This window comes from Phocoena sinus, unplaced genomic scaffold, assembly GCF_008692025.1.
Source record: "Phocoena sinus isolate mPhoSin1 unplaced genomic scaffold, mPhoSin1.pri scaffold_68_arrow_ctg1, whole genome shotgun sequence".
In the NCBI taxonomy this organism is placed as follows: Eukaryota; Metazoa; Chordata; class Mammalia; order Artiodactyla; family Phocoenidae; genus Phocoena; species Phocoena sinus.
This window is the reverse complement of record NW_022605688.1, coordinates 1-7,875: the sequence shown is the minus strand read 5'-3', so window position 1 is coordinate 7,875 and position 7,875 is coordinate 1. Positions and strand designations below refer to the sequence as shown.

General features: G+C 47.0%; 1 long non-coding RNA gene across 3 annotated transcripts; it reads left to right on the top strand.

The window, feature by feature from the left end:
• Positions 1–17: 17 nt before the first annotated feature.
• LOC116748336 lies at positions 18–6,920 on the top strand. Of its 3 annotated transcripts, none has more exons than XR_004348262.1 (5): positions 18–1,400; positions 3,016–3,300; positions 4,088–4,258; positions 4,542–5,767; positions 6,761–6,920. It is a non-coding gene; the product is annotated as an uncharacterized LOC116748336 (long non-coding RNA). The 3 variants fall into 3 exon arrangements; XR_004348261.1 differs by having other exon boundaries at positions 18–2,914; XR_004348260.1 differs by having other exon boundaries at positions 18–3,300.
• The last annotated feature ends 955 nt before the right edge of the window (positions 6,921–7,875 follow it).

Below are 7,875 nucleotides of genomic sequence, written 5' to 3'. Positions count from 1 at the left end.
CCACTTGGACTCCCAAAAGCAACTGAGAATACACAAGAATTTGGTCATTCTATCCATGGACCACTGTGGTGGGACTGCCCAGGAAGCTTATTAAAAGTGCAGCTTCCTGAGCCCTACTCCACATCTAGATAAGTTTTCTTAGGGTTGGCTCAAGAATCCAGGTACAAGTCTTTTTAAGTGCTTTTGTGGAACCCCCCAGGTGAGTCTCTCGCTCTCGTAGTTAATAAACCATTTATTCTGCCTCCCCCAGATGCCCAGCCAGGTCCTATTAAGGTAGACGTTCCCCCACCACATCAGAGGGATGCTCCCAGCCAAGTAATCTCTGGAGCCCTGGAGAATCTGAATGGTCTCATGCTGGCCCACCTGCCATGACAAAGCTCCTCCAGAGCATTCCCCTTCACATTTTACATTCTACCACTCCCAAAGGCAGTCGGCTCCAATGGGGCCTGCCTGACTTCGTGTGTCCTAACGTGCACCCGCTGATTCAAGCAGTTTAGGAATAGAAGGTGCTGTGGTTTTCAACCAGGGTGGCCCAACCTCTAAAATGGTAGTCGAAGCAGTCTCTACCTCCCGGGCACATCGCCTCTGCAACAGCCCCAGTAGACGAATGTCCCATCTTTGCTTTTTCGAGGTCGGCAACAGGGAGTCCCCTCCTAAAGAAGGTTGTCTCTCATTGCCACACTATCAAAGCCTGCCGCAAATGTTCCTTCCCGTAGGCTTGATCAGGCTAAGGGCAGAGTTGTCTCTTTCCTTCTCTGAGTCGGACCAAATCGTCTTAGAAACACCTCTTCACACTGTTGACCATGTTTTTCATGGGAGCTGCTGCTGAGTCTTTATCTCATCCTTTCATGGTGGAGAGAAAGAGGATTCTAATGATTTTTACTTCTAGGGGAGAGGGGAGTGTAATGATTATGTTGTCATTTTCTATTATGTCCTTTTGTCATGAATTTGTTTTCAATTTCATGTTAAAATGGGCCCACCATTTCCACTTTGTGAGGTCATTCAGCACCCTCCTTTTGCACCTTTAACATCTCTCTCAGTATCACTTGGAAATATTTGAAATGGCATGAGCTTGTCCTCACATTCCTATTAGCTGTAAATCTGGGGCCCCGACATGAACCTAACCATTGAGCAGAACACCTGTCCACTACCTGTGTAACGCTGGGTAGGCCCCTTAACCTCTTGGTTTTTTTAAGTCCTCAGTTGTAAAAATGTGAGGGTGCTATGAATTTATATTTGGGGCACGACAAGGTCGAGAAGAGTGTGTCTTTTCCTTTATTCTTCCAAACAGGCATGTCTTCCCTCTCTTCCGCATGGGTCAAAACCTCACTTGTCCATCAGGCCAACTGCCAAGGAGCCTTCCCTGATTCCCCAGGCCACACAAATCTCTGCCTCTTAGGGTCAGTGCCATACAACCTAGCTGTCTCTTACGTTAATCTTGTCTCTCAAGCCAAACTCAGAATATGGGTCTCTCTTGCCCTCCTGTGGCCCCTGCGGCTGTGCCGGCCCACCGGCACGCCCCACGTGGGGTGTCTACTAGACTAGGGCATGGGTGGGGAGGCCCAGGGGTGAGGGGCGAGGCAGAGTACCTTTGCCTCTACCCTGTTCTCCTCCACAAAACTGCCCCTCCTCCTCAAGCCTGCCCCTCAAGTCAAAGGTTCCATATATGACGTCACTGGGTAGTGATGCCCTCACAGGCGTTCTCAGAGTTTCCATGGCAGCATAACTGTGCAAACGGGCTGCACTCAGAGAAACTTCTCTACCAGTTCTCCACCAGATACCAATCTTTTTGGCTGTGTGTGTGAGAATGTGTGAGCGGATACTGTCCGTGTACTCTCACCTGTGCTCTGTTCCCTGGGTGGGCAGTGCAGTAGGTACACCCAGACAGGGCAACTCTACAGGAGGTGTGATATACACACAACCTCACCCGGCTGGCACATGTTCCTGCGGGGGTTGCCAACTACGGACAGTTGAGCACTTTCCCAAATGTAAGTAATACCAGTGAGCTGGGACGCCTTCAGGTACGCACAGTTCTCACTGCTGAGGACAAGTGAAAGCTCATCCCCGGACAAGTGTGCAGGACGGTTCTGAGCTTTATAAATGTAGCCTTACCCTTTGGGCTACAGGGTGCTTCCATTCAGACCCTTTCCTGATTGGCCTCTTAACAAAAGACAAGCGCATTTTTGTTGGCAAATTGCAAATGGAGCGGTTTGAGGAACAGGGCCGCTCTTGAACCGCACCTTCAAACCCAGGCACCACTGTGCTATCATGTAGACATCTATATCGGTCCCCTCAGACACATCCCTTACTGAGTTGCTGAGTACTAGGGGAGAGGGTGTTGCCATATTGATGGGAAGACCGTAAGAACGAAGGGGGTGGGGGGGTGGTGATGAAGTGCTAATGAGACTGGAGGGCTGAGGAGATGGTGTCCCAGGAGGCTGGGTTGATGTGAGCCTAGACTTGGTACCCAGAACCCGGTTCTGAGTCTCCTGATCACTCTGCCTCAGTATTTGGCCTTGTTCTAATCGATATAAAAGTATTAGACAGCTAGAGTTCGGTGTGGTTGAAATAGGCAGTATAGATGGGGCCCAAGAGGGGTTGCCAAGGTGGGCGGGGTTCTTAACCAATTTATATTAGATTATTTTTTTCCAAAAATTGAAAGACATTTCCATGAAAGCCTCAGAAGTGACAGACTGCAAGAAATGTTTTCTCTGTTGTAGAAGGGAGAGATGGAGAGGATCACGATTGCAATTACTCTCGGGTTCTACCGTTTTCCCTGGGAACGGTGAAGAGACTTCCTCATGCGCTGCAGCCCAAGGCTCTAGGGATTGCTTTTGCAGCCAGTGTCCCTTCCCTAGGGACTCATAGAGATGATGCGCCAAGGCTGTGTTTTGGACGTCAAGTAGATTAAAAGGTCTTCAGCCAGAAACTGGGAGAGACATGAGAGAGGGAAATTCTGGCAGGAGACTGTGCACAGCAGAAGTGACTGATCAGTTCTGATTTTCTTTGCTGCAGCAGTGGCTCCCGCTCCACATCCGACACCTGGTCACTACCATGTCCTGTACCGCGGGTGTGGAGAAACGCAGTTGGGCTGGCATGGGGAGACATACTGCCTGGTTGGTGGCTACCGGCTCTACGGGGATGTTCCTTTGGCCACGCCAGCTAAGGTAGAAGCAGAGAAGCCAGTCCCCAGACGTGCTCCGAAGAGAAAGCGCTCTCTGGAATGGTCGGACGAAGACCTGGGTTGCCCCAGACCCAAAATCCGGCGATTGGAGCTTTCAAGCAGCACAGGAATACAAGGTGCTTTGATTGTCAAGCAGGGTGGCCCAACCTCTGGGCACATCGCCTCTGCAAGAGCCACAGTAAACGAATGTCCCATATTTGCTTTTTCAAGGTCGGCAGCAGGGAGTCAGTCCCCTCCTAAAGAAGGTTCTCTCTCATTGCCACACTACCCAAGGTTGCCACAAATGTTCCTTCCTGTGGGCCTCATCAGGCTAAGGGCAGAGTTGTCTCTTTGCTTCTCTGAGTCACACCATATGGTCTTAGTAACACCTCTTCACCCTGTTGACCATGTTTTTCACGGGGGCTGCTGCTGAGACTTTATCTCATCCTTTCATGGTGGAGAGAGAGAGGATTCTAATGAATTTTACTTCCAGGGGAGAGGGGAGTGTTATGGTTATGTTGTCATTTTCTATTATGTCCTTTTGCCATGAATTTATTTTCAATTTCATGTGAAAATGGGCCCACCATTCCTACTTTGTGAGGTCATTCAGCACCCTCCTTTTGCACCTTTAACATCTCTCTCAGTATCACTTGGAAATGTTTGAAATGGCATGAGCTTGTCCTCACATTCCTATCAGCTGTAAATCCGGAGCCCCAACATGAACCTAACCATTGAGCAGAACACCTTTCCACTACCTGTGTAACACTGGGTAGGCCCCTTAACCTCTTGGTCTTTTTAAGTCCATAGTTATAAAAATGTGAAGGTGCTATGAATTTATATTTGGGGCAGGACAAGGTAGAGAAGAGTGTGTCTTTGCTTTTGTTCTTCCAAACTGGAATGTCTTCCCTCTCTTCCCCATGGAAGATGCTCCTTTGGCCACACCAGCCAAGGTGGAAGCAGAGAAGCCAGTCCCCAGACGTGCTCCGAAGAGAAAGCACTCTCCGGAAATGCCGGAGGAAGACCTGGGTTGCTCCAGACCCAAAATCCGGCAATTGTAGCATGGTGGCAGGAGGCGGACCCCACAGAATCTTGCAGGTGAGTCACCCTGAAGGGAAGGCAATGGTTTAAATGCCTAAGGCAGCGAATGCCTCTTCCTGCACTGACACCACCCCCCCACACACACACACTGCCCACTGCCACAGATTAGAACCTGCATCGTTTTGTCTGAGCCTTCCCCAGCCAGGAGCCTCCTTCTATACTAAATGGCCATAAGCCAGGAGCCTCAGAAACTGAGGTTTGTAATGAGAGTCTGCCCTGAACATCCCAGGGCTGAAGCTGGCCTGGAAGAAACCCTGACGTTCCTCTGCTTAATCCTCAGGGGCCCCTTTGTGAGCTGAAGAAAGAAAAGTCTAGAAAAAACGGATACCTGGGAGGGGAAGATGGCGGAAGAGTAAGACGCGGAGATCACCTTCCTCCCCACAGATACACCAGAAATACATCTACCCGTGGAACAACTCCTACAGAACACCTACTGAACGCTGGCAGAAGACCTCAGACCTCCCAAAAGGCAAGAAACTCCCCACATACCTGGGTAGGGCCAAAGAAAAAAAGAAAACACAGAGACAAAAGAAGAGGGACGGGACCTGCACCAGTGGGAGGGAGCTGTGAAGGAGGAAAGGATTCCACACACTAGGAAGCCCCTTCGCGGGAGGAGAGTGCGCGTGGCGGAGGGGGGAAGCTTTGGAGCCGCGGAGGAGAGCACAGCCACAGGGGTGCGGAGGGCAAAGCGGAGAGATTCCCGCACAGAGGATAGGTGCCAACTGGCACTCACCAGCCCGAGAGGTTTGTCTGCTCAGCCGCGGGGGTGGGCGGGGCTTTAGTCGGAGCGCAGGGAGAGGACCGGGGTTGGTGGTGTGAACATAGCCTGAAGGGCTTAGTGCACCACGGCTAGCCGGGAGGGAGTCCGGGAAAAGATCTGGAGCTGCCGAAGAGGCAAGAGACATTTTCTTCCCTCTTTGTTTCCTGCTGCGCGAGGAGAGGGGATTAAGAGCGCTGCTTAAAGGAGCTCCAGAGACGGGCGCGAGCCGTGGCTAAAAGCGCGGACCCCAGAGACGGGCATGAGACGCTAAGGCTGCTGCTGCCGCCACCAAGAAGGCGAGCACAGGTCACTATCCACACCCCGCTTCCGGGGAGCCTGTGCAGCCCGCCACTGCCAGGTTCCCGGGATCCAGGGACAACTTCCCCGGGAGAACGCACGGTGAGCCTCAGGCTGGTGCAAAGTCATGCCGGCCTGTGGCGCCGCAGGCTCGCCCCGCACTCCGTGCCCCTCCCTCCCGCCGGCCTGAGTGAGCCAGAGCCCCCGAATCAGCGGCTCCTTTAACCCCCGTCTTGTCTGACTGAAAAACAGACGCCCTCCAGCGACCTACACGCAGAGGCGGGGCCAAATCCAAAGCTGAGCCCCTGGGAGCTGTGCAAACAAAGAACAGAAAGGGAAATCTCTCCCAGCAGCCTCAGAAGCAGCGGATTAAAGCTCCACAATCAACTTGATGTACCCTGCATCTGTGGAATACATGAATAGACAACGAATCATCCCAAATTGAGGAGGTGGACTTTGAGAGCAAGATTTATCATTTTTTCCCCTTTACCTCTTTTTCTGAGTGTGTATGTGTACGCTTCTCTGTGAGATTTTGCCTGTATAGCTTTGCTCCCACCATTTGTCCTAGGGTTCTGTCTGTTGTTTTAAAAATTTTTTTTCTTAATAATTATTTTTATTTTAATAACTTTATTTTATATTACTTTATCTTTTCTTTCTTTCTTTCTTTCTTTCTTTCTTTCTTTCTTTCTTTCCTTCCTTCCTTCCTTCCTTTCTTCTTTCCTTCCCTCATTTAGACAAAGAATCATCCCAAATTGAGGAGGTGGACTTTGAGAGCAAGATTTATGATTTTTTTCCCCTATTCCTCTTTTTGTGAGTTTGTAAGTGTATGCTTCTGTATGAGATTTTGTCTGTATAGCTTTGCTTCCACCATTTATCCAAAGGTTCTATCCGTTCGTTTTTTTTTTCTTAATAAGTAATTTTTAATTTAATAACTTTATTCTATTTTACTTTATTTTATTTTACTTTATCTTCTTTCTTTCTTTCCTTTTTCCTTCCTTCCCTCCTCCCTTCCTTCCTTCCTTCCTCCCACCGTCCCTCCCTCCCTCCGTCCTTTCTTTCTTTCTTTCTTTCCTTCTTTTCTTCTTTCTTTCCTCCTTCCTTCCTTCCTTAAATTAAATTCAATATAGATATTTAAATTTAAGGTAAAACTAAATTATAATTTGAAATTATATGTGGAGTTTTATTTCCTAAAGAATATATTGGAAATTTCAACTCCTATTTTAACTTATATTTTCAGAGAAGGTATTCGGTCCAAATGAAGAATATCTTCAATGATTGTTCTTCTATTGCAAGCAAAAAAGGATTTATACTTCTTTTCATGAAATATGGTTGTTTGACAACAGAAGGATAAATATTTTATATTTTTAGAAACAACAGTCAGGCTACTGATATTCTTAATGAGTTTTAATAAATCTGAATGCTTCTTATCATCTACTCTTTAGCTGGTACCTGAGGAGTTGTATACCTCCGGGAAGATATGTGCTCCAGACCCGTAAATATGCAGTTCACAGAGCCCACCACCGGAGGACAATAATGAAGTAAAATCTTGAAACCATGTAGTGAAAATAGTGGGAGTTTAAATAAAAGCAACATTTCACAGTATGCTTTTCTGACCAATGCTATATCTAATAACCTAATGGATTATATGTACATGGATTCTGAAAAGTCAGCAGCACACTTCGCTGGTCAGTTTCTATGATAAGGGGAACGGAATTTGAGTGTAGAAAAACAGTATACTTACATCTTAAAATTCCACCCCTACAGAATCTACTCACTATTGAAAACTGGTAAGAATAATAGCTTTCTGTGTCTCAGTGACCAGTTAACATTTTCAAGAGTAGGATTTATCTTCCTATGATGCTCAAATACACAGGAAAAATGCATAGCTAGGACAATGGATAAACTCTATATGACAGTAGAAAATAGTTATTCAAATGGAAAAAGTATAAGATCTACAAGGCACAGTCTTATATGCATTAGTATATGCATCTGTGTTACTTATACATTATATATATTACATATGTGTATCTATATATGACATTAGTTCATACATGTACATTGTATAAAATTTAGAAGAATCAAAAGGGGTAGGGTGAAAAGTTAGTCTCTACCCCTTTCTATTGCCTCCCAGCCACCAATTTCCCTCCTGGAAGGTGAATTACAATTGCCAGTCTCTAACTTCCTCCTTTCTTGCTCTTTGTTCTAGCCGATTAATCTCCCCAAGCCCAAGGGCTCTTGCTCAGAAATTTTCCAGCTTCTGCATTTTCCTGTCTGGTTAAATTTAACTTATTTACCTATCTTTCAAAGCCTCAATGTTTTATTTATTCTTCTTTAATTTCTTTTTTCCAGTTCTCCTAACAAACTCCCTATGTCTCATTCCTACATGTACTTGTTCTCACTTCTCATTCATGATCTTCTCTATTCTCTAGTCTATCTGAAATTTCTGCTTCTCTGAGACTGAAGTCAGACCCTATTTCTTCTGACTGCTCCACCCATCCCCACTGATTTCCTTCTTCTCTGAACTCCTAGGCATCTACAAAGTGGGTTATGTTTCAGT